Genomic DNA, 24,937 nt, shown 5'->3' with positions numbered 1-24,937 from the left:
CGCGCGGTTTGAATCGCGGGGGGCCCCTCGCCATTGGCTGCCGCGCGATGGCGCGGTGCGCCCGGCGGGGAGGGAGGGAGGGAGGTGAGCGCGGCGCCGCTGCCGCGCGGGGAGCACCGCCCCCTCACGGCGGGCTGCTGACGGGAGGGGGGTGAGGGGCAGAGCGGGCCCGCCTCAGGCCGCCTGCGCCGCGCGGCTCCGCCGCCTCCCCGTAAACACAAAGGGGCGAAGGCGGCCAGAGCGGGAGCCCTCGCTATCCGGCGTGCCCGGGGCCGAGCCGCAGTGAAACGCAGGGTCGCCCTTTAAACGAAGAGAGAAAATTTAAAAATAAAAAAGGAAAAAAAAAAAAAAGTGCGGAGGGGGGAGGGGACGGCGACAAAAAAGCAGCGTGCGATTACACCGTCCTTTTGACGCAATCTTTCTAGAAAGGTCACTTTAAGTCGCTGGCGTGTTTTGAAATCAGGAAATTTAAAGCGGTGTTTTTGGGCACAAATAGGCTGTGAAAAAGTTGACGAGTTGTCACATGCAATGAGTTTTAAAATGATTGCTCTGAAGTGTTTGGTTCACGGGAAAACATCCAAGCCCTTTAATAACACAATACAGACATGTTTGTACCAAGTTTATGGACCTTCTAAGTTGTTTAAGTTCTAGTGCAGATTGACAAGCCATAGTATAGCCTGAAAAATCCCAGGTACAGGCAGATCCTGAAAGGACGAGACCACTGTTTTGCAATATAGGAGACTGGCAACACTACACAAAAACAACACAATTCTCAGATTAAACAACAACAACAACAACCAAACCAAAACCTAAAAAGCCACACACCCATAACCATAAATAGGACCTTTAGTAACCATAAACTAGTTTTAAACTGAGATTTCTTATTTGCTCGCTTTTATTTGTGAGTTAATTGCACTTTTTTTAAAAAAGTTCCACTTTTTTTTTTTTTTTAAATCATGCCATGCTTGATGCATCCCAGGATACGGTTGGCCCTTTTGGCTGCCAGGGCACACTGCTGACTCAGTCAACTTGCTGTCAACCAGAACCCCAGATCCCTTTCCACAGAGCTGCTCCCCAGCCTCCTGTCCTCCAGTCTGTATGTACAGCCAGGGTTGTCTAGTCCCAGGTGCAGAATCTAGCATGTGCCCTTGTTAAACTTCATATTGTTGGTGATTGCCTAGCTCTCTAATTTGTCAAGATCTCTCTGCCAGGCTTCTCTACCCTCAAGGGAGTCAACAGCTTCTCCCAATTTAGTGTTGTCCACAAACTTACTTAGTATACCTTCAAGTCCTACATCCAAGTCATTTGTGAAAACATGGAAGGGAACTGGTCCTAAAATGGAACCCTGCAGTACTCCACTAGTGACTGGTCACCAGCCTGATGTAACCTATCGAGCCAAAACCATCAGCTAGTTGTTCACCCATTGTATTATGTGTTTATCTAGCTGTATGGTGGACATTTTGTCCAGAAGGCTACTGTGAAGAAACAGTATCAAAAGCTTTACTGAAATCCAAAAAGATCACAACTGGCTTCCCTTAGTCAACCAGGTGGGTGACCTTGTCATAAAAGGAGATTAAGTTCATGAAATAGGACTTCCCCTTAGTGACCCCATGCTGGCTGTGACCGATGACCCCATTGACTTTCAGGTGTTTTTCAGTAGCTTCCAGAATAATCTTCTCCATAATTTTACCAGGCACTGAAGTGAGACTGTCAGGCCTGTAATTACCAGGGTCTTCTGTCTTGCTCTTCATGGAAATTGGAACGTTTGCCAGCTTCCAGTCAACTGGCACCTCTCTAGATTTCCAAGACCACTGAAAAATAATTGAGAGAGGTCTCACGATGACATCAGCCAGCTCTCTGTGTACCCTGGGATGAAGCCCACCAGGTCCCATCAACTCATGCATCCAGCTGGAGCAGCCAATCCCACGCAAGTCCAGGGTTGGTAGGGAACTTCTCATTACCACAGTCACAGTCCTGCAACTCAGGGCTCCAGGGGTCCCAGAGTCCATCATCAATGTTGAAGACAGGTGAAGAAGGCATTAAACATCACTGCTTTGTCTACATCCCTATTTGTGATCTTATTTTCCCAGGAACTATATATTTATTTTGTATCCCTCCTTTTTTAAAACAAACAAACAAAGGTTGTATTTTCATAGGCATTCATGTCATTTTTCATTATATAATGAAATAAAAGACATTTAAGTGAGATTAATGGTTTGATAAAAACAGAGCAATGTTTAAGCATCGATTTAAATAAGTGCTGTCAGAATAAATTTGTTCTTTAGCTGTATGAAAGCAATCAGCTTTTATCTGAAAGACATTTAACAATTTACTATGTGAAAGAATGCAACCAAAGCTTCATTTCTGGCTTCAAATAATAAATGGTTTTAGTTCCAGATAACTTTCTGTTTTTTTGTTTTTTGTTTTTTTTTTTTTGTTTGTTTATTTGTTTTTTTTTTTACTACTGCACAATTTACAATTATAACATTAAGAGCTGTTTACAGTAGACATCTAGTTACAGCAACTAATGCTTGGAATGAGTCTGCTTCATTCTGTTGGCAACAGAGGCCTACAATTAATATACTTAAATATGAAGGTTTTCAGCTGTAATCTCATATAGAGAATAAACATACTTTCAGAGTAATGTTTTTCTTTTGGATTTGTTTATTGAACGTGGATTAGAGAGCTGTGGTGCCATTTAGAACAGTTTATTATCAAAAGGTTTACTGGCAGGATTGTAACGGTATACATTTGAAAGATTGTTTTAGATATATTGATTGGACCATCTCAGATCAGCTATTAAATGGGACAAATGTGAAACCAGTCAGACCATCATCATCGAGATATTACCTGTGCACTGCTGCCAGTTAGGTTGTCTGTGTCTCTATAAAGAACTCAGAGAAATTTGCCGATCAACACACAAAGCATCTTGATCCCACAACATAAAACTGAGAAAAGAATTCTCCAGCTTTTAATTTTAGCAATAAATATTAAGCACTACAATATCACACCTACCTGAAAAAGCAAGACACCCTTGTTCCCTTAAGATTTTGGTACTTCACACTCTAAGACTAGAGGCACTGAATTTAGTGTCTTAAGCTATTGTATTATCTTTAATTTAATGATTTAATCTATCAAAAGATATTTCTAAAAGCTTGGGAATTTTAACTGACGTTAATATTCCAAGACTTACAACTCAGAATTGGTGACAGTTTGAGTCCCCTGAATTGATATTTTTCAGTCACACATCTAAATAGCCTAGCTGCCCAGTGAACATGCATCCGAACCATACCTAGTCATCTCTATGCTTAAGACAAGTATTGCTGATACTTTATGGGGTATTTTGTTTGTTTGTTTGTTTTGTTTTTAACCACTATTTTTATAGGTAGTATAGAAAGGTTTCAAAATACAGTCCTTCTATAAAGTTGCCAACCCAAGCAAGTTGAGAAGCATGATGATAAATGGCTTTAACGGAGGCTTCAGAGGTGGGTGGGGTAATTAGCTTCTATTTCCTCTCTTGATTAGCTCTTTGCCTTTGTGGAAGAAAACACCCATATGGCTCACAGACTTAAAAACCCCACCTTACAATAAACACAAGCATTTATATACGTATATGTCCTATATATATGTGCCTATTCTATATAGACTATAGAATGTGTGTGTGTGTATATATATATATATATATATACACTGTGCTTTCTCTCCTTCTGTAGTATTATATATGATGAAAGTGTCCTAGCCTGTCTAGTGAAAAGATCTCTACTATTTGCATTAGAGGAAGAAATCTCCCAGGTGGCAGCTGCCTTCCCAACACGCACAGCTGCTGCAGATGAGTATACAGTGATGAACACGTTCACTGTGCATTTTGGATCATAAAATATAACGTAAAAGAAAAGACAGCCTCAATTTTGCTCATTGACAAAAAGTAATCATCTCTGTTTCTGAAACTGCTCTGGGAAAAACTAAGGACAATCCATTTTTTAAAAAAACTATTGTGAAGACTGAAGAATGTGAATGTGATCAGGCACTTTAGGGATAGTTTAGATAAGTGCATGTAATTTTATTTATTTCTTTTTAATGATAGAATGGTTCTTTAAAAAGGAGCAGGAGTTTTGTGATTAACCTCTGAATTTTGTTGAACAGAATCTATAGAGGCTTTTTTTGCACAGGCCTCAGTAAGGCTGGGGTTTCACCCTTAATCATGGAAGAAGCTTCCCATTATATATTAATTTATATTACAGCAAATTTGAACTTAAAACCATATGAAGGAACTGCACGCTAACAGACAGCATGGCTCTAGGTAAATTAAGATGAGCGCTTGCATTCTGGGGATTTTTGCAAAACGTTTATCTTCAGAAACAGCTTTTAAAAAAATGTCCAAGGCTATCAACAAGTGCTGCGCTCAGCAATAAGGAGAGGGATATACACAGATGCAAACCAACGTCAGTTCTCTAAACAGGAGTAGAAAAAAAAACATTGAAACTTTGATCTCCACAGTAGTCCAAACTTCCTTTTTGTATTGTATATGAATTTATAAATAAGGCTCATTATTGACTAAGGGAAGTTGATTCTTAGATTCTCTAAGCAACGAGTATTGAAATAAGAGTTTAAGCTACTGTATCTTCTGCTGGGCTGCTTACCTTCCTATTTTTGCAGCATGATTGTTAAATTACTCCAGCAGCAAGCTCCTGAAACAGTCAATTTTCAAAAGATTACAGTAAATGCATTCTACAGTATTTGTTAGTATTTTTAAGACATGTCAGAGCTATATGCATTGTAAATGTTTAAACAGAAAGTGGTTTTAATTCTAGAATAACAAAGAAAACTTAATTACTTCAAAATATTTTGAAAAGGCACTGCTGGGTTCCAAGCATCTCTTAACTCACAAACAGACTCACAGAAGGCTTCTAGTTCTTGAGTCCATTACCTTTAGTCTTCAATAAGGCATTACAGAGCAGAGAGCAACCTCAGCTGATGTGCTGCAAGCCATCTGGAATCTCTGCAGGACAGGAGGGACAGAAGATACCTTCCCCTGGTTCTTGTATGACAAACTGCCCTGGATGTAGGGAAAAATTTGGCCTCAACCCCCAGTTATAGCACATTAACAACATTACATCCCTAAATCATTACAGTCCTCTGGTGCCTGGAAAAAAAAAGTCAGAAATTGTCACTTCAAAATCTTTATATACATACATACACGGCTCTCCCCACAAAAATGTTGGCTGTCCAGCTTTAGTTTTTAACCACTTCATGATTTTTCTGCCTGTGGCTGACAGTAGGCACAATTCCGTTCAATAGCTGAAAGTAATATTTAACAGGCTTTGTAACAAAGGATGAAGAGTTCAACACACTGCTGGTACTAAGTTCGCGAATGGCATTACAGCCTGCAAGAGCTGCTCGTGTTGATCCGCACAGGGATGGACAGTGGGGCTGCAGACTGGGCCAAGCCAGCAGCTGCTGCAAAATAATTTGACAGTAAACAGAGATGTAAGCTCAATGCACCTCACAAAAGATGAACTCACATACCTTGGCTTTACGAGCTGCTATTGCTGCATATCTGCCCTCAATTAAATCAACTTATTTCATAAAACCTGTTCAACTGGTCCTGTTTATTATTATTTTTTAAAGACAGTAATTTAAATCTTTTAAACTTTGAACTTCAACCGCAGTTTCTACTAGCATGTTGAAATATATCCTCATACTTAGGTTTTCCACTCTATTTTTTCAAGATGGAGTGTTTAAACAGAAATACTGGCAAGAAACAAAAAGAAGATTCATTCAAATGTGGCCGCCAAAACTGTAAACCCTGCACTTGACATTTGGACTTGGTTCACTTTTTTTCCTTTTAGTGTTTGGCACTTTAAAATTGTTATAAACTTTTAAAATTATAAAAATATCCGCAGAAAGTTAGCTTCACTAGGAACAATTCCAGTAAATGAATCAGAACCCCTCAGGGCTTGCGTTACGCCACCCTCATTTTCATAAATCTTTCTTACCTTCCTTCCCTACCTGTAAAGACTATATATCTATCCTACCACCAGCACTTTATTTGGGGACCGTTTAGAACACACAAACAAATTGATCTCCAAGTTTCGGCTGAGCACTGAGCAGCTAGCACCCGGAACAGGAGTGATGAAAGACAGTAGTAATATGAGAAGTTTCAGTGAGCCAATACTTTGAAACAGATAAAAGGCAAAGACACTTGCAGACTTTAGTCTTCTCTTTTCTCCTCTTTCTCTTAATTTCTCCCCACCATTTTATCCCTGGCTGTTAATGCAACAGCCGTCTGTACCCACCATGGATGTAAATGTAATTTCCATGTTTCCGGTAGCAATCTCAGGCATTCCCAAGCCATCCAACAGTCAACATCTTGAAACACGCGATTCAGATATTAAATAAATAAATAAATTCTGTTACTACCACTTCCCACACAGTGTTTATTTGTTCTGCACTACTTAACCACATACACACAAATGGAAACTACAATTTGTTCTCAAAAAAAAGCATTGCTGCAGACATCAGTGCATTGGTTCGGTGTCCTGGTAGGGTGGTTCGGCCAGCTAACAAACATTTTTCCCAGCTCTGCACAGAGCTGCACAGTCCCAGAGAGCTTTGACAAGTATTTAAGGGCCAGAAATAGACTGCTGTGCATACAGTGTATCTGGAAATCTCATGGGCAGTAGGTTACAGGACACTGCTTTAAGATACATATTTTTAAAATACAATATCAAATAAAAATACACAAGATGCAAGTGCATGGCATCGAGTTGCATGAAATTACAGCCCTCTCCCAGCAGGCTGCTGGGAAGGATAACCTCAATGATTTGAGTACAGGTGGGAGGGAACCAGCGTTTTGTTGGCTACAAATGAACCTCAGTGAAAACCTGACCTGAAAGCACCCTCCCATGCACAAACACAAAGGTGTTTCCTGGCCATACATGCTTTGCATTTGTGCCAACAGGCAATACGGCTCACTCTATTTATTTTTGAAGTGTGCTTTCCCTTCAAAATTACTCTGGCTAACTTAACCCGGATAGATCCTTCCTACTGCAACACCCTTGCTGCGCTGAGCTGCAGCAGCGCTAAGCCCGTGTGCTGGGGAACCCACAAACCTTAGCATTGCATCAAACTGGGTTTTTCCCTTTTTCTCACTCTATTTCTTTAAGGTGAAGCTTCTGTTGTGCAGCCCAGGGGTTATTACGACAAAGATCTGGAGTTACTCATCTTCCACACACACACTTTTGATGATGAAAAGAAAGGCAGGAAACCCTCCCCATGCAAAGGCTGTTGGGGAACCAAGTATGAAAACCACACAGCAATCTAAAAAATAACCAATTCGCTTTCTTTTCTGTTCCTCTTTCATTAGCTTTATATAAAAATATTATCTGGAGTGCATCTCCCTGAGTTATGACCTTTGCCAGCATTGCACCAGCTTTTTGGTGAAGCTGTAGTGTCCTGCGTCAGACAGCTGCAAAATGATTTCTTGGACTATCCAAGTTCCCAGGTAGAATAGCAAAACAACTGCCAATGGCCAAAAAAATGTCAGGGCTGCTTCTGCAGATAGCTTTTAGGCAAAGCTAAATAGAAGTGAAGAGATTATTACGGCACCCTCCAGCCTTGTTTCAAAGCTGGGATTTTAAAGCATCTTCTAGTTTGAAGCGCTCATACTTTCTCTGTGCAGACAAAAAGGGAGGAGGATAAAGCAGCGTCACCCAGAACCCTGACATGAAAAAATTTCTTTGTATAGTCATGAGAGCTTCACAAAGGCTTGGGGTAGGGGGATAGAGTGGGGTTGCAGAAGTTTTCCTGTTCAATGTATCTGGAAACACCTTACAATGTTCAGGACACAAAGGGCAGTTTTTGAAACACTCTCACTTGCTGACCCACCTTCCCTCTGCAGTCCTGCACGTTGGCTGGCAGCTGCAGCCCTCATCCTAAAAACATCTACCTCATGAATACACAAAATGCGGGGAGGCTTCTTGTATTACTTCAAAAGAAAATCTCTGGGAAAGATCTTCCTCCAAATGCTTTCTTACCTATGTATTGACATTTAAATAAACTGCATCGGTTGCCCAAACTGCAAACTTAGCCACTCCCATTGCTGACACAGTTCTTATTTGAAATCGAGTTTTGCTTTCAAGTTCAAGATGAGATGATTTTCTCTTCCTGCCTACAGCTACCAGCAGCTTCTTGACCCTTCTCAAGTTTCCTTTGCTCTGGAAGACAAGAGTTTCCTCTTTTCAAACTACTGAGAATCTCCCAGTGCTCCAGTCTTATCCCCCAGTTTCTCTACACAAACTTTCCCAAAATAAGACTAAAAGAAATAAATGCAAAACCCTAAATTTTTTGGCATCATCGTATGTGTTGAGATCTGTTCATTAAGCTTAAGTTTCCAAACCTTCCTTTCCTTCCCCATTTTGGTTTTCTGTATCGAGGAGACACAAAGAGCCTAGACTTCTGCTAGCATTTAGCTATAAAGGGGAGTCCTGCTTCTAGTTTGCTTTCCTCATTAGGCCACGGTTCTGAAATAGCAATAAGCACCAGTGGTATCCGCTGACTTTCCTTTGCAAAATTAGAGCCCTCCTACTCTTTAGACTATGCATGCTTATCCTATTTCTTTTAACTGTTTTTTGTTATTAGCATATTAGAGCTAGCACATGCAAATTTGAAAACGAAAAACAGTAGCAAGGTGCAATACTGCTTTTCATGTGCATGAAAATAGGCAAAATACCACAGCTCCCAAGGGTCCAGAGAGGAAATGAGTCATAAGCTATAGAACAGTCTTATTTGACTCAATAGTTGGCAAAAGATGCTAAGCAAATTAGAGATTTTTTAAAGTGTTTTTTTTTTTTTATAAACATAGATTCTTGTGCTTATGAACATGAGGCTATGGTGTATATAAACACATAAGAAATTTATAAATATGTTTATATAGCTATATATGCTACATATCACACAATTTGAATATATAGTTTGTGCAGAATTAATAATTGCACACAATTGTGCACAATTACAACTATAAATTTAATTTATAATTATTGTATTTATAATTATTGTATTTACAATACATAATACATTTGTTAGATATGTAATGCAAAGAAACACTTCAGAAATTTTATATAGAAAAGTTTTACTTGGTAAAACTGGCTGAGCTTTCTCAGGAATTTTGCAAAGTCGGTTTCACTTGAAATCTACACAGTGCAATTAAAACCTAGTTTATAAGCTTCAGCACATTCAACACACAAAAAATTTGCCTACAAGCATTCAAACAAGCAGCATGTCGGTGCCTTATTGTTTTGCTCCTCAAACAGGAAAACTGTTGTAACGTTTGCATCCTCAGCAGCTGCCCTAGCCAGTGGCACGCTTTCTTCAGGAATCCTGCTTGTTACAACAATTTCTCTTAAGCTACTGCAACTAGAACTGAATTTCATCCTCAGGGTGTAAGTAATTGGCTGCACCATGGAGTAAGGGAAACCAGGAGGGAAAAAAGCAGCACTGTGCCATGCCAGTAGCTATGCCAGTTAGAACAGCACCACCACAAACTAACAAACCAAAACGTGTTTCCAGTTACCACTAAATTATTAAGTGACTTTGTGAGAACAATCCCGAATCAGAGTCCTGCTACAAAGTATATGGGGTCATACTTGGAAAAGCAAGAAGGAAGAAAGGTTGGAAGACACACAAGTTAGAAGCAGAAATTTTATTTTTTAGTGCAATCTGTTACCTTGCAATAAAAATGCGATCTTCAGAGATGGTCTCAAAGCAGCCGCTAACGCCAATATTGTGGTGAGCTGCTTCTGTTTTTTTTGCTTTGTTATCTCAAGTATTGGCTTGCTGAATAAATATACAACATGGAAAAAAAAATGGGAAACGGCAGAGGGGAGAAATCTTACAGAGAATTATATATTTTTTTCATAAAATTCAGCTAGTTTAGTGACAGATGTAGTACCTTTACAGTCCACTCCATACAGTCTAATCTAGGATGCCTTTGCTCTCTGATATATATGACACAGAACAAAATAATAACAGTATTAGGGGGTAAAATTAACAAATACACAGTATGTTAAGGAAGAATATTTTTGTGGAAACTAGAGCAAGAGATTCACCTAAACTGATGGAAGCTGGAGACATGTCTATTATGACAAAATAAAAACAACAGCAATATTAGCTGTATCTGATAGGACACCAAAGCTGTGGACTACTCTATGACTCACTGGAAAGTATTACCATAATTTCATGTTCCTTTAGAGTACATGTTTCAACTGATGTAGTTTATGCACAATTATTACCAAGCTAGGAACCAATAGCCCCCTCGCCTGTCTATTTTATGTGCATAAGTTTAAGTCCTGCCTTGCTGACCAGCTAGCTCCCCGCGGATATTAACTACTACAGGCTGAATGTTTATTTTAGGAATAAACAGTCAATACAGTGTTCAAGAAAAAAAAAATATAAATCCTTGTTTCTTCCTTTTCCTTCGTTCTAAGTCCCTCCTCTCAGTTGTCCCTTCACATCCTTCCGTACCGAAGCCCTCTGGAAGGCGATAGGTGACAAAGAGCACTTAGGCCCTTGGCTGTGCCATCAGTGCAAGCACGTCTCACCACCTGCAGCAAGCAATGACCACCCAATCACCTTGACGGTTTTCAGCTGGACATACTCGGAGCAGAAAGCTAAACTCAAGGACTCTGGTCTGTACAACCAGGTAATTAGAGGGCAGACCAAGCACAGCAGTTCGCGAGACCAAGCAGATGGCTGAACTGGTGGGGAACTGAGGCTGGGTACGCATGTTCCCACTGCTGCAGTCAGCTCTTGCTGTGTGTTTGCTGATGCCCCTTAGCAGCCTTCTAGGATGGCAGAAAATAACAGTTCTTACCTGACAGTTTGCTTGTCCCAGTGCTTTGATGGCATCAGCAATTGTCTTGACTAGCAAAAAAAAAAAAAAAAAAAAAAAAGGCTTTGAATCACTAGCTTGGTAAGTTATTTTTGTCCAGTGCTTACACAAAGTTTCATTTAAATTTTCATTGTCTATTGAAGTTTTTGCAACAAATTCAGTCTGTTACAGCTCTCCTGTGGCCTCCCTGTCTGAAGAGTTTTCGTTACTAGTGTTCCAGGGAAGCATCTAGGACTGGTTAAAAATAAACAGCTCAGTGGCTGCAGAATTTACCTGTTAGCTGAACAAGAATTAGATGACTGCATGGTACAATTGCTTCTTGAACCCCGCATCCACCACCCTCTCAAATACATATATTTCTTTTTTTTTCTGATCTTTGAGGAAGCTGTTCAAAAGTGACCTCAGGCAGAACTTACTTTTCACATAGGGACAGACAAACAGGGAATGATATTTGGTAAACTGATTCTTCCATGTTCTACGTGGAAATTAGGATTTGTCACACACATCCGAGATGATGCCTACAGCACTGGCTTGAGTTAAAAGGGCTGCCCTGTGCCACTGTTACTATTATATTATACCCTAAAGGGTATTTCTCCATGTCAAAGCAGCCACACAGTTTGCTTCTATAAAATGCGTATCTGAGGGCAATTAGAGGCACGTGCTCTGAGGGTTGTGCTATTTAATCCAAATGCTTCAAAATAAATAATAACCTTCAGGTCACACAAAACAACTTGACAGAGGGGCATGCAAGTTAGCTCCCTTCATTCTTGGGCTCACTTCCCTCAAAAAACCAAAACCACAAGCACAGCTAAAACAGCATTTCACATGTGTCAGGGCTGTGAGAATGTTTTCACTCCAATAGCAGCCCTCTCTGATGGACCGCCACAGAGTAGTGTGGGAGTTCAAGGCAAATTATGCTTTTCTCAGCAAAAGCTGAAAGCACTGTGCTTCCAGAGCAATTCTGGAAACTAAACCAAAGAGGACAACATGCTCAAAACACAAGGGACTATTTACAGGTGCCTCCTGTGCAAGCTGGAGCATTCACTGTGTACGTGTGGTATTGCTTCTGGTTTGAGGCGCTGCAATTAGACCAGAGGAAAGCAAAGCAATCAGTGCTAGGCTCTGACCTTTTACTGTCAGACACGTTGCAATTAGCATTCCAGTTATCAGTGAGAAAAATGGCGTGCAAAGACTTCATCCCTGTAGGGAAAAAATACACTAGTTTCCATTAACTTGCTGGACTCGACCCATATTTCACAGTAGCATCATTTTGCAGTCAGTTGAACTGTGAGGCTGTGAGGCCCAGGATGGCCCCCAAATACTCCACAAATTTTCTGGGGACCAGGTTCCACACAGACCCAGAGCTCGTCTCAGGCCAGAAGCCCATGAGGACCCCATTCTCCGATGCCTGCTGGGGGTGATGGCTGCTGCAATGCTGCTACAGTGACGCTGCCCGCAACAGAGACACGTCATGTTCTCCGTGTGCACTTAAGTGGCAAAACTCATTAAACAAGGCGTAACTAAATGCATCATTCTCCATCCTTACATCTCTTTTCTCCATTACGTGATCGTGCTCCATTCATTTTGTGTGGCATTCATTTTGTGGTTTTGGTCCTGGCTTCTCAGCACGTTTTCCAAGAGCAAAGTACACTATTTTGGGTGCCAATGAGCAAGAAAAACATTGTGAGATTTTGGGTCTATATGGAGAACTGGGACAAATATGCTTATCACAATCCCATTGAAGGAACAGATCTCATCAGAATCTGCATGTGATGCACAAATCAAAAGCTACATTACAAATGGGCAATAAGATGCTTTCTGTGGAAGCACAGAAAACTCAAAGGTCCTTCATGGAGTAAGCTATTGTGAACTTGATGCCAAAAAGACAGCCACAACTAGTGCATCCAAGGAGCAATTCTGAGAATGCTCTGACCTACATTGTTCGTACCATACATGCTCTAACTTTAATTATGCTCTGCAGAAGTTAACACTCAGCTCTCAGCTCTCACAGTAGCAACAATTGATGCAGCATCATTAGCAGTTTTGGCTGCCCACAGAGAAATAATTATGCACATAATGAAACAGCAACATCAATGACAGGCTCAGCACACAGCCACATAATCAAGTGAATGTATAGACAAGAACAATACTAGCATACAGTAACTTGGAGGAAAATAAATATATGTCTGAAAGGAGTAGAAAGATCAGCTGGGACAGGAGGGAATCAAATGCATTACTTTTTATTCAAGCTCATCATCAACTATAATCTGTATGTTTATGGTTGGGTCCAATTCGAACAACAAATGGACTTCCCACACACATCCCCACACACTTCATTTATAGACCTGAACTAGTTCAGTTCAGACATCAGCTTCAGTAGAAATACTTTAAAACATAAAATTCCATGAAGTTCAGAGAGTGTTCAAAAGTGAATCTTTCTCTAGACCATTTTTGCATTTCTAAGTAAAAGAATCATTCTGATTAGGCCTTAGCTTAAGGGGCAGAATGATAATTTAAATCTTGGTCCCTCCCCCACCCCCCAATTGTCACGAGTTACTGAAACTGTATGAATTATGGCACATTGAAATTTATGTTTTATATGACATTTTTAAAGTGTTGGTAATCTTTGGAAAATGAAAGTTTTAAATATATCAGAAATTCCATATGAACAAAACAGTGTCATCTCTGTGGCCTCATCAGCTGTGCTTGGTAGCAAGATGTGCACGTTTTGATTTCAGGGTGGGACAGCATTTAATGCTAGATCCTGAAGCCTATCAGGTTTAGTTGCATCCCATCTACAGAAGACACTTCTAGACAAACATGCAGCAAAACAGCATCAAAACTTGCAGCATTTGCCTTAGGAAAAAAAAAGAACAGAAAATAGCAGTGTAGCTGCAAACTTTCTGGGTGCAGGTACACCTGCAGTTTTCTGTAGGTAGGTGGTCATTTGCTGCTGTCTTTCCTACTCCCCTAACCACACCTCCACACCCCACCCCAAGAAGCAGTAGGTGCTTCTTATCATGAATTTGAATTCCTGAAAATCTAACAATTCCTAAAAAAATCGATCCTGTTTTTACAAAACAAATTCTCCTATCAGTTTTGGAGACTATTCTTGCCAGAATTATTTAGCTTCTTGATTAAACCTCAGTTGCCATACAAGATTTCAGGAGAAGCATTACAGGCAAGACAATTCCTATTGCCAGAGGCAAACTGAACTGAGATTCAAGTTCAGTAAGTTGGGTGAAATTCAGATCTTCTACTCAGCATATCTGGAAGTAGTAAGTGAAATGCAAGATGCTTAATATATAATCGATGTGCAGCTAACCTGTGTCTGTGCACCAGCTATGCATTCAGGACTGGCACACCAACTTCTATGTGTGGGCTGCTGGGCTTCAGGAAATCAGACCGTCTTCCACAGTAGTCTGGTTAACAAGAAGTACTTGTCTACTACTGAAAGCAGTGGAGGTGGTAAATATGAGCGCTACAATTCAGGTTCAGTAGAAGTTCATGTAAAACACCAATTTACAATTTTCTTGTGGAGCCAGATGATCCATGGCCAAGTCCTTCATAAGGGAAGGAATTTATTCAGGTTCCTGAAGCTGTGCCAAGCAGACACACATGCTCACTATTTGGTGTGAAGTTTTGCAGGGGAGATTCCAACTTCACTGAGTTCTTGCTTGTCATCAGGGCAAGCTAGTGCCATCTGAAAGATGGGGAGGAAATGGCAGGGTGGTGCTTTTTTTTTTTTTTTTTTTTTTTAACCACTACAACAAATGAAAGCCTTCAGCGGTGCATATAAATAGCTGTCCCAGCAGTGTGGTTTCTGTGCTTCAGGTCATTTCCTGCTAGCTGTCTCAGTAATATCATAGAGAAGTTAATGAGCTGAAGTGCTCACAATGAAGAGAGGATTTGGACAAAAATAAAGTAAGTTTCAGTAAGCCGTCAGGAATCAAATAACCAGACAGTATAGCAAGAGTTATTTTAGAATAATATACTGGATCATTTAGATCAACTTAAGCTACTTCAAGCCTTTTGTTGTTCTGTTCTAAAACAGATACCATTCTTGTATCCCCACAGTGGAATATACTACATCAGAGCATCAGTCTTATTGATTTTCCGCAAAAAACTTCAAACACAGGATCAAATTATTCTCTATTAAAATAGCAGTAATAGTTGAGAGTTTATGCTGTTGCAGCTCTAAAACATAACACAGTCCTTCAGAAAATGTTTTCATTTTTATGGCACCAAAACTAAGCACAAGAGTTTTTGCAAAGCTTAGTCAGATCTTTGCTGTACATTATTTATCTGTTGTTTCCTACTGTAGAGAAGGAACAAATAAGTTACACTTATGCTTGGCTCTTGCAAATCTGCAGAAAAGAGTTAAATGGTATTTTTTATGTGCCTCTGATCTATACACCAGCAATGTTTACTTGCCAAGTTATCATGTAGTAGAGCAGTAGGCCCATGTAGCTAATTTAGTCTCTCACCACTATAATTATCAAATATATGTATGTTTTCTATACTAATTTGAAATGCTGTGCCCAAAGAGGATCTGTAGAGGTCAGGTATGCTAAGTTAACGCCTTCCCATTGGAAAAAGGTATTTTAGATTATTCACTTTTTAAAAATTGCTTAAATATACGCTATACATATAATCCTATTTTAGACACAATCTGCAGCTTGAAACCTATCATAAAATTTAGGTCTTCAAAAGACTTCAGTACCAGACAATGCCGCTATGAATTATATGACAAAATGAGCTACAAGGACTCTCAAGTTGCTAATACAGCTGCTTCTCATTTACTACCGACATTGTATATAAAAAGATGTTTCAACTGAACATACAATTTTGCACTACCTTCAGAAGAATGAATCCCTTCTGTGTTTCAAAAGCATATATTATGTTCTTTTACTTTAAGTGTCAAATTTAGGCCATCCTTTATCTTTTCTAGTGGGAAGCCCTGGGAAGGAGAAATGAGGGTTTTGCCTGGTTAGTTTAAATCATTGAATGATTGTCTAACAAGTAACTTTTTTAGCGTTTGAAATAAGCAGAGTCCCAAGTAGAAAGGCCTGGGACCACTGCAGCTGAACTGGAAGTTCATTTTACATGAAATAGAATTCCCCAAACTTGCATGGTATTTGACAGGTCCTCACAACAACATTAATTCAAGAGTAATTTGCATTACATCTTCTATGCATCTGTATCAATGACTTAAATTAACCTACAACAAGGCTGCACGCATTGCATTTATAAACCCCAGGGAAATGCTTACAGACACAGCCAGAGATATGCTGTCTCCTCCTCAATATGTTTCAGGTTCTTTTATTCCTTCCCTACACTTTCTGAGGCTCTTCCTTTTGCCTGCATTTCTCCTTTTTGAGGACATACTACTTTCTTTGATAGTGTCACTAAGAAAAATACCAAAATTACCTGGCCTGCCTAGGAAACCACATTCACATGATTCAGCCATTTTTCATCTGTGTTGCACTTCAAAGAAAGATGGCTTCAACAAGCCTAAGGTTTTCTAGCACTGACATAATTCAGGGAAAGCAAATCCCTAAAATAAGTAAATAAAAGTTAGTGAGCATATTCTATTCCATGATATCTAAAACAAAGGCTTGAACTTGTAAATGGATTATAGGGTCGTTCCGTCTCAAACAAAACTGAGGAGTCCAGCCCAAACTCTATCTCAAGTCACTGTGAGCGATAAGGTAAGGTCTGTTCACTTGGAGCTTTAGGTGTCCTTGATACAGCTCTGCTTCCTTGATATGGCATTTTAAATAGCTCAAGAAAACATTGCTGAATGCCAGCACTAATACACAGATATCCCACCTGTTAGCACTGAAAACATTGCAGTTGTAAGCCTTACCAGCAGATGCCACTACAGTTGTTATAAAATACACACCTGAGTTGTGATGAAGACCTTTTGTTAATTAGTACATCTTAGACATCTATCTTAGACATAGCACCTACCCAGAAACTTAATGGATTTACTTAAATAAACAACTGGTCATAAAATTCCCCAAATCCTGCAACACTACCGTCCCTCTCAGAGGACAGAATTTTCTTAGGTTTAGCATAGAAACAAGACCACAACATTGCAAAATGTGAAGATAGCAGAAGGACTGTAAGCAGCAGGCGTTGGACACTTCATTTAATCCACCCTGGAGGATGCTGAAGCGGACAATACAGGGCACTACCTGAATCATTAACAACCTGCTGGTGCTCAGGTGGCCTGATGCATCTGAGCGTCTTCCACATGGAAGGGACTAGAACATGGCCTTTAAAAAAAAAAGTTTCACCATAAACTGTTGCCTCTTAATAACAACAGCAAAAACTAACTATCTGGGCACAGGCATCAAAAATCAGCAATCAGCAGGCATCAGCAGCCACCTCTATTCCTTAGATCAGGCTTCACCTCAGCTGCAGGATTTTCTTGGTTATGTCTCTGGCTCAGTCTCTGAAAATCCTTACGTTTTTCAGAATTAGAAGGAAAACGCAGCACTGTTTCTAGTAAACCAGCCAGATGATACATGCCTTTCCTTGAAGAGGCTGTGGGGAAGTAGTGGAAGAACCGAGCTGTATTTCTTGGCCTATGCCAGAGATGGTGACTCAGTGATATAAGAAGCCCAGCTACAGAAACACTTCTGTCTGCTGCCAGTTCAGCTGCCTGAGAAGCCTGATAAGCCTCAAAATGCTGTGCTGAGGCTTGGCACCTGTGGCCTATGACTTATCCAAGGAGCAGCTCACCACAGCAGCAAGACAGGCAACACCACACCCCAATCTCCTGCAGTTCCCTGAGAATTTTTACTTTATTTTTAAATAAAAAATATTGTTTCAAAGAACCCATAAAGGTGGCCAGGAGAGAGATAAACTGTGGATCACGTACTATAAAAGAAATCACATGACATGGAATTGGACCTTCAAATCACAGAACAGCAATTGATGTATCACCACTTCTGAAGACAATTGTGGTGGGCACAAGAAGACAAGGAAACATGGCTTCACTTAAAAAGGGGAATAGGGACAAGACATTTAAAAAAAGAACACAGTGTCCACACATTTCTTGGACATCATATGAACTGAAGGGAGCCTGCCAGCTTCTGAAAGAGACATAGGGGCACAGGAAAAGCACTCTTCTCCCAGAATGAGACAGGAAAGTCTCCCCTCATCTTTTGCGTTTCTCAGAAGGGAATTTCTCCACTCATGATGCCCTTGGAGAAAGAGGGTGCATACAGAAGTCAACTCTGTGTCTTCATAATCTCACTGATCTCAAGCTGGATGATTGATAGAAACCTACTTCAGACAGCACCCAAATCACCAGCTGTGCAACAGTCAGAGAACCAGAACAAATTCCTTGGGAGAAAAGGAGCCAAAGGGAAGAAACCGTGGCCCCATATTGTCAAGCCACAGCCTGAGAGTTAAAGCTTTCATACTCTGGTGATGCCAGTTTCTCTCCATTCTCTTTCACCTCCATCACCTAGGCTGAGTAGTTTAGGCTTGAAGACCTAACCTGGGTGTGGAAAGTGAGACAGTGCCAATCACTCCTGAAGCTGTAGGTTTCCTTTATGGCCATCAGCTCCCTTGGGAATTAACACTCCTGACTTTTTACCTGAGAGGTAGTGATTTCTTCCAGAAATAAGGATGTCTCAGCACTGCTCCCAAACTGCTTCTCTCTCTCTCTCCACAGACAGAGACACACTTGGGGAGACTGCAGACAGCATCTGTTCTGCAGCAAGGTGGTGAGGACGCAAGAGGTCCCCAGCCCCAGCATTCAGCTGAATAAATAGTATTGCTAGGCTCCTGTAAGTGACAACTCTAGCTTTATTAACTCCCTAAAGCATTTTGTTTTTCCAGCATTCAACTCGACTTGAGCTGAGATGGTAACGCTCAAACGTCTTAATTCTAAACACACTGATGGGATTAAGCAACCCCACACAATGAAGTTTTCTGTGGACATAGATTAACTGTAGGTTTACAGTAAATGAACGTGTTACCTCATGTCAGGAAATAACTCGAACCACAGAGCTAAGATTTCCTTCTCTCTCTCTCTCTTTTTTTTTTTTTGTCTTGCAGTTTTATGGGGTCAGCTCACAAAAATAAGGGTCAGACTTTTGTTAGAAGGTAAAATGCCTTTTTTTTTTAACAGGTTATCTTATCTCATTTCTTTCTTTTAATACAAGAAGATACTGCTACTGCAAGCAAAGTCTGAATTCTTATGCTTTCTCACCTATTTATGCCTATACAGCTACTGATGCTGATGAGGAAACCAAAAAAAAACCAAAAAAAAACCCTAGACTAACACCTAGCATCCCCCAGAAGGATGGTTATTTTTGCCTTTCAGAAAATTGTACCAGCACATAACGAAAGGCTGAGATCAAGGAAAGAGCCATTCAGTCACCAGAGAAAAAGGAAAGAAATTCAGGAATTCTTTAATAAAAATGCTTAGAAAAAAGAATGCACCTGAGAAAAATATCAGTAACTTGCACCAATTGCACATTTGAGAAAAGCAAAGGAAAGCAAGAGCTGCAGACCGCTCCTCCTTTTCCCCAATGACTAGTGGTATTTGATAGTACTCTACCATCATCACTTGACATTTTAACTGCTCCTTTTGTAACTCAGCTATTTGTGTATGCTCGGTATAAATTTGGGGCCACAGGCCAAGTAGATTAAATGCACAGAAACATGAATTCCACTCACATGTCTATTTGTTTGCCTCTTTTCCACCCTTGCAAAAAGTGGAAATCTTTGCAACTCTTACTTAACGTAAGCCCGCAATTGAGATTTATGGCTGAAAAGCCCATCAAAATTATATGGCTTTGTCAGACTAATAAAATAGCAGATGCTGGTTTAATGAGAAATGACTGCAAGTTTCTTGTGATATCACCTATATTGTTTGCTAGTATTACTTATCATAAGTATGAAAAACTCCTTTTAAAACGTCTAAACTTGCATCATCATACAGGCAAAGTTTCAGCTTTGAATAAGAACTGAAGGATTAGATTCTTTAATCAAAAGCTCTTTATTGTCACAGGCTACTTTGTGTTCTTGCATGGAATTTCTATAAACAAAATCTCCATAAATGCAACAAAAATGTGGATATGGATTGGACCTCCAAGCATCATCCAAACTCCTGCAACGAGGTACGACCATGCAAGTCTCAGCCAGCAGTGAGATCTTTTTATAAAACTCTCCAATGAACATAAGAATTTTGTAAACCATTTCAGACTCTCACCCGGTGAAATCATTGTCTTCATTGCATTTATTCTGTAGTTTATCTACACTGAATGTCATATTTAGATTTTGGGCCATCTCTTCAATTTCTGGGATTTACTGTGAACTCTCATTTATATAAAATGACTTCGAGAAGTGAACCCAGGACAGATGTTCATCTTGATTCCACTTGACAGTGCATCTTCACCCTCCCCCTCTCCATTTGGGCAGAGAAACAAATACTCCTTGCAAGTATACATTTGTTTCTCCTTCCCCTAAACCAGTTTGAGACATTACTAAAACAGTAACAAGCTCTAGACTACACTTTGTACTCCCTTATGTGGTCTTGTGGGACACTGTCAGAGCATCATTAAAGTTAACATATAATCTTCATGTCTTTATCCTTATGAACTAAGCAGGTGACCTCATTCAATGAAATGGTTTGAATAGATTTGTTCTCTTCAAATTCATGATAGCATTTCGTTTTGTTTTAAACCAAATTACCTTTTGAATACTTACAAACACATTTTAATCATTTCAGCATCTTTTCAGGATGCACAGATGTGTCCATGATTCCTCCCATCCTCCTTTTTCAAGCCTCTTCTCATTGGTGATGTAGATTGTGTTATGAAAATCCACTGGTACAGACAGTTACCTATTTTCAAATATGAAACCGTGTATTTCTGGAGCTTATTAAACACATGCTTTTTTGGATCAATTTTTCTAGACTTGTTCATTTTTTATGAACTGAGACAGCTCTTTTAATTGTCAATCTTAAAACTTAATCATGAATCTGGGAGTCAGATAACCAAAAAAATCCCAAACTCTGCCCTGAACAGAATAGAACATCTCAACTGCTGACGTCCCATAACCTCAGTAACAGTGAAAGACTAACCTCTGGACCAAAATATATATAAAAAGAAAAAAAAAAAAGGACAGATTCTCAGATTCTGAAGTTCATATATATTATCTGTAGCACTGAAGTGTCTCTAAACTCCGAGTTGAAAACACTTTCTTTGTACAAACCTGCGTGAATCCCTTTATCCCCCAAAAAGTGAAATTTAAACACAAAACACACAAAGGAAATATCATGCTATGGAAGAAGGGCAATTGAGGCATCAGCAAAAAAGAACAGAACTCCATATTCAGTATTGAGGCACTTAATATCATTGGGAATTAGGCACCTAAACACCTATGCAAATCTGGGGCTAAGTTAATTTACATTCTATTTATTTATTTTAAATCTCATTAAGCATTTTCAACATGTGTGAAACACAAGCATATGCTAAACCATGAGGATGTGGGAAGAAAGCGGTTGATTTGTAAAGTGTGGTAGCTACTGCAACTCTGAAATCTGTGTAGAAGAAAAGTATCTGGGGGTGTTGGTCGATGCTTGCCTGAACATGAGCCGGCAGTGTGCCCAGGTGGCCCAGAAGGCCAACGGCATCCTGGTTGTATCAGGAATGTTGTAGCCAGCAGGAGCAGGGAGGTGATCGTCCCCCAGTAGTCGGCTCTGGTGAGGCCGCACCTCGAGTGCTGTGTTCAGCTTTGGGCCCCTCACTACAAGAAGGACATCAAGGCCCTGGAGCATGTCCAGAGAAGGGCTACGAAGCTGGTGAGGGGTCTGGAGCACAAGTCCTGTGAGGAGTGGCTGAGGGAACTGGGGTTGTTTGGCCTGGAGAAGAGGAGGCTCAGGGGAGACCTCATTGCTCTCTGCAACTGCCTGAAAGGAAGGTGTGGGGAGCTGGGGGTCGGCCTCTTCTCACAGATAACTAGTGATAGGACTGGAGGGAATGGCCTCAAGTTGTGCCAGGGGAGGTTCAGGTTGGAAATGAGGAGACATTTCTTCTCAGAAAGAGCAGTCAGGCATTGGGACGGGTTGCCCAGGGAGGTGGTGGAGTCACCGTCCCTGGGGGTGTTCAAGGAGAGGTTGGACGTGGTGCTTAGGGACATGGTTTAGTGGGTGACATTGGTGGTAGGAGGATGGTTGGACCAGATGATCTTGGAGGGCTTTTCCAATCTTAATGATTCTATGATTCTTCCATAATGTAATTTCAAGAAGTTTTTTTGAAATTATCTGTCTTCAAGCTGATCATTTGAACTTAGTCAAGTTGTACTTTCTTTTGGCTCTGTTATATTACACTTTAAGGGTTGGTTATATTTTATTTAGCATTTAAATCATTCTCTTTGAAACTATAAAAATACTACTGACATCTAATAAGAAAAAAAACAGTACTCTCTTTAATCTTCTTCCTCTCTCACTTCCCACCCAAAGATGTATATGGTTTTGTCTTTTGTTTCTTTAAAAAACCAAAAATCAAACAGTAAATTCTACAATCAAAAAACTTAAAAACCTTACAATGGTGAGTAGCATCTTTATTTTAAATTGTTCACTTCGTTTTGAATATATGATTCTTACCATCATTTAGGCCAGCAAGTACAGAAACCTACTACAGTTGCAATGATACAGGTTGATGAGAGCAAAGTTGCTGCATATAACACAGTGGATGCCCAGCGTACTCACCCAGACAGACAGAAGTCAGGGAACACTAACCTGTTAGTAGGAGAAGCTCAACAAGGGCTTGCCATTTACCACCTTTGAGAAGCAATTGCCCTAATGGAACAAGAGCTGAGAGACATAAAATTCACATTGCTGTACTAGACTTGAGAATTGCCTATATACATTTGTACACACATATAAATTAATTTAAATTGCCATAAAATAGCATCCTTCTGATTGAAAAAATATGCTTAACCAATAACTGATTTTGGTAGTGGGGCACAAAGTAGGATCTCAGAGTTTCCCCTTGGATTTATTTGGAGCTGGTCAGTATTTTCATTAATAGCTTAGAAGATTCACTTTTGTCCTCTTATGATACGATCTTAAGATTTGAGGATGATTTCAAGTTATATCTGGAAGAGTTTTTAAAATCATTGTTATTAGAGAGTTTTGTGAGGGTGTTAAGCCAGTTATACTGCAAGAGCTTCTGATCAACAGCCTCTCGATAGCCACAATAGCATTAGGATAAACAGTGTCTACTGGATGGGTGGGATGACATCTTTTATTAGTTCGTCTTACAAACTGGCTCTGAAGAATATAAACCCTTCTCTGGGTCAATGCGCTTCATCTGCCTTCAGCAAAGAGATAAAATATTGAACTATCCTCTGTGATACTTCTATATTTAATGTTTCAGTTTGGATGATGTGCCGTGCCTGCTTTTGGAGCCAGTCTTGCTGTTGTCTGTGTGCTTTGCAACACACAGCAGTCTCAGAGCCCACAGGCTGGAGGCCTTTTGGATAAAATTGAACTGAGAGGTTCCAGAAGCATTTCAGTCACTGACAGGCACTCAAGTCTGTGATACCAGACTAGAACTGGGCCAGCATGAAACCTCTGAAAAACTCAGTTCAGACACCGGGGTTTCAGCTTGCTCTGTTTCCCTATCCAGATCCATTCTTAACATGCTGTGCTGCTCTCTGGTGTTAGCTTAGCTGTAACATCTTTCCATATTTTCCACAAATCTATTCTACTTATATTCTTATTGCTCCCAGTCTTATCCTTGATAAAATGCTTTCTGATTCCATTTGTATTTAAACTCCTGATAGTACTTTCTCTACATAATTTTTTCATATCAAAGTGCAATGTATTTTATTCATAAGTCACAGAGGCACCTGATTCTTTCATAATCTTAAGGAACTGTGACATTCTCTATGTCACAGTTTTAAAAGCAGCTCAGTTATTTGATGGTAGTGATCTTAATGCATTGGGTTTACGTGGCAAGGTTTTGATAGCAGGGGGCTGCAGTTGTGGCCTCTGTGAGAAGAGTCCAGAAGCTGCCCCATGTTAGATAAGAGCCAGTTTCAGCTGGGTCCAAATGAGACCTGCTGCTGGCCAGAGCTGAGCCAATGAGCGATGTTGTTTGTGTCTCTGTGAGAGTAGATTTAAGTAAAGGATAAAAAATAAAAATAAAAAAAATAAAAAATAACCAATCTGATAGCCTTCTATAATGGGATGACTAGCTGGGTAGATGAGGGGAGAGTGGTTGATGTGGTCTACCTTGACTTCAGCAAACCTTTTGATACTGTCTCCCATAAAGTCTTCAAAGACAAGGTCAGGAAATGTGGCCTAGATAAGTGGGCAGTGAGGTGGATTGAGACTTGGCATCACCTGCATCACCTGTGGGGAGGACATAGAAAAGGGTGGATGGGGAGAAGGTGTTTTTAGTTTGTTTTTAGTTTCTCATTGCTCTAGCTTGTTAGTAATAGGTAATAAATTACATTAATCTCCCTATGCTGAGTCTGTTTTGCCCATGATGATGATTGTTGGGTAATCTCCCTGTCCTTATCTCAACCCTTAAGCCATTTTCATCTTATTTTCTCTGCCTTTCCCTTTGAGGACGGAGAGTGAGAGAGTGGTTGTGGTGGAGCTCAGCTGCCCAGCTGAGTAAAACCACCACACTTAAAAAGACCAGTTTGGACTAGGAAGTTCAGGGAAAATGCAGTAATCTGCTAGCATAAAGCCAGGTAAAATAATTCTGTTGTCTACACCAGACCAGATTTGCTTATGTCGTGTACACATTTGCAACAATACTTAGAGCCATAGCACACATCAATAAAGTGAATTGTTCAATGGCAAGGGTTAATGCCTAAGAAGCTGCAAACATGCATTGTTTTCGGTCCAGATAAACTAGGGGAAGTTAACTAAAACAATACTTTACAGTGAGACACACTAATGCAGAAGGAAGCATCTCTAAAGTCAAAAACTCATAAACGAGTCCATGATCAGTTCAATCACTTATAAGCACGTTGCTATGAACAGAGAGTTGCACATAGCAAAAA

The sequence above is a fragment of the Anser anser genome, assembly GCF_964211835.1.
Source record: "Anser anser genome assembly, chromosome: 3".
Taxonomy (NCBI): domain Eukaryota; kingdom Metazoa; phylum Chordata; class Aves; order Anseriformes; family Anatidae; genus Anser; species Anser anser.
This window is presented reverse-complemented; position numbering follows the sequence as displayed.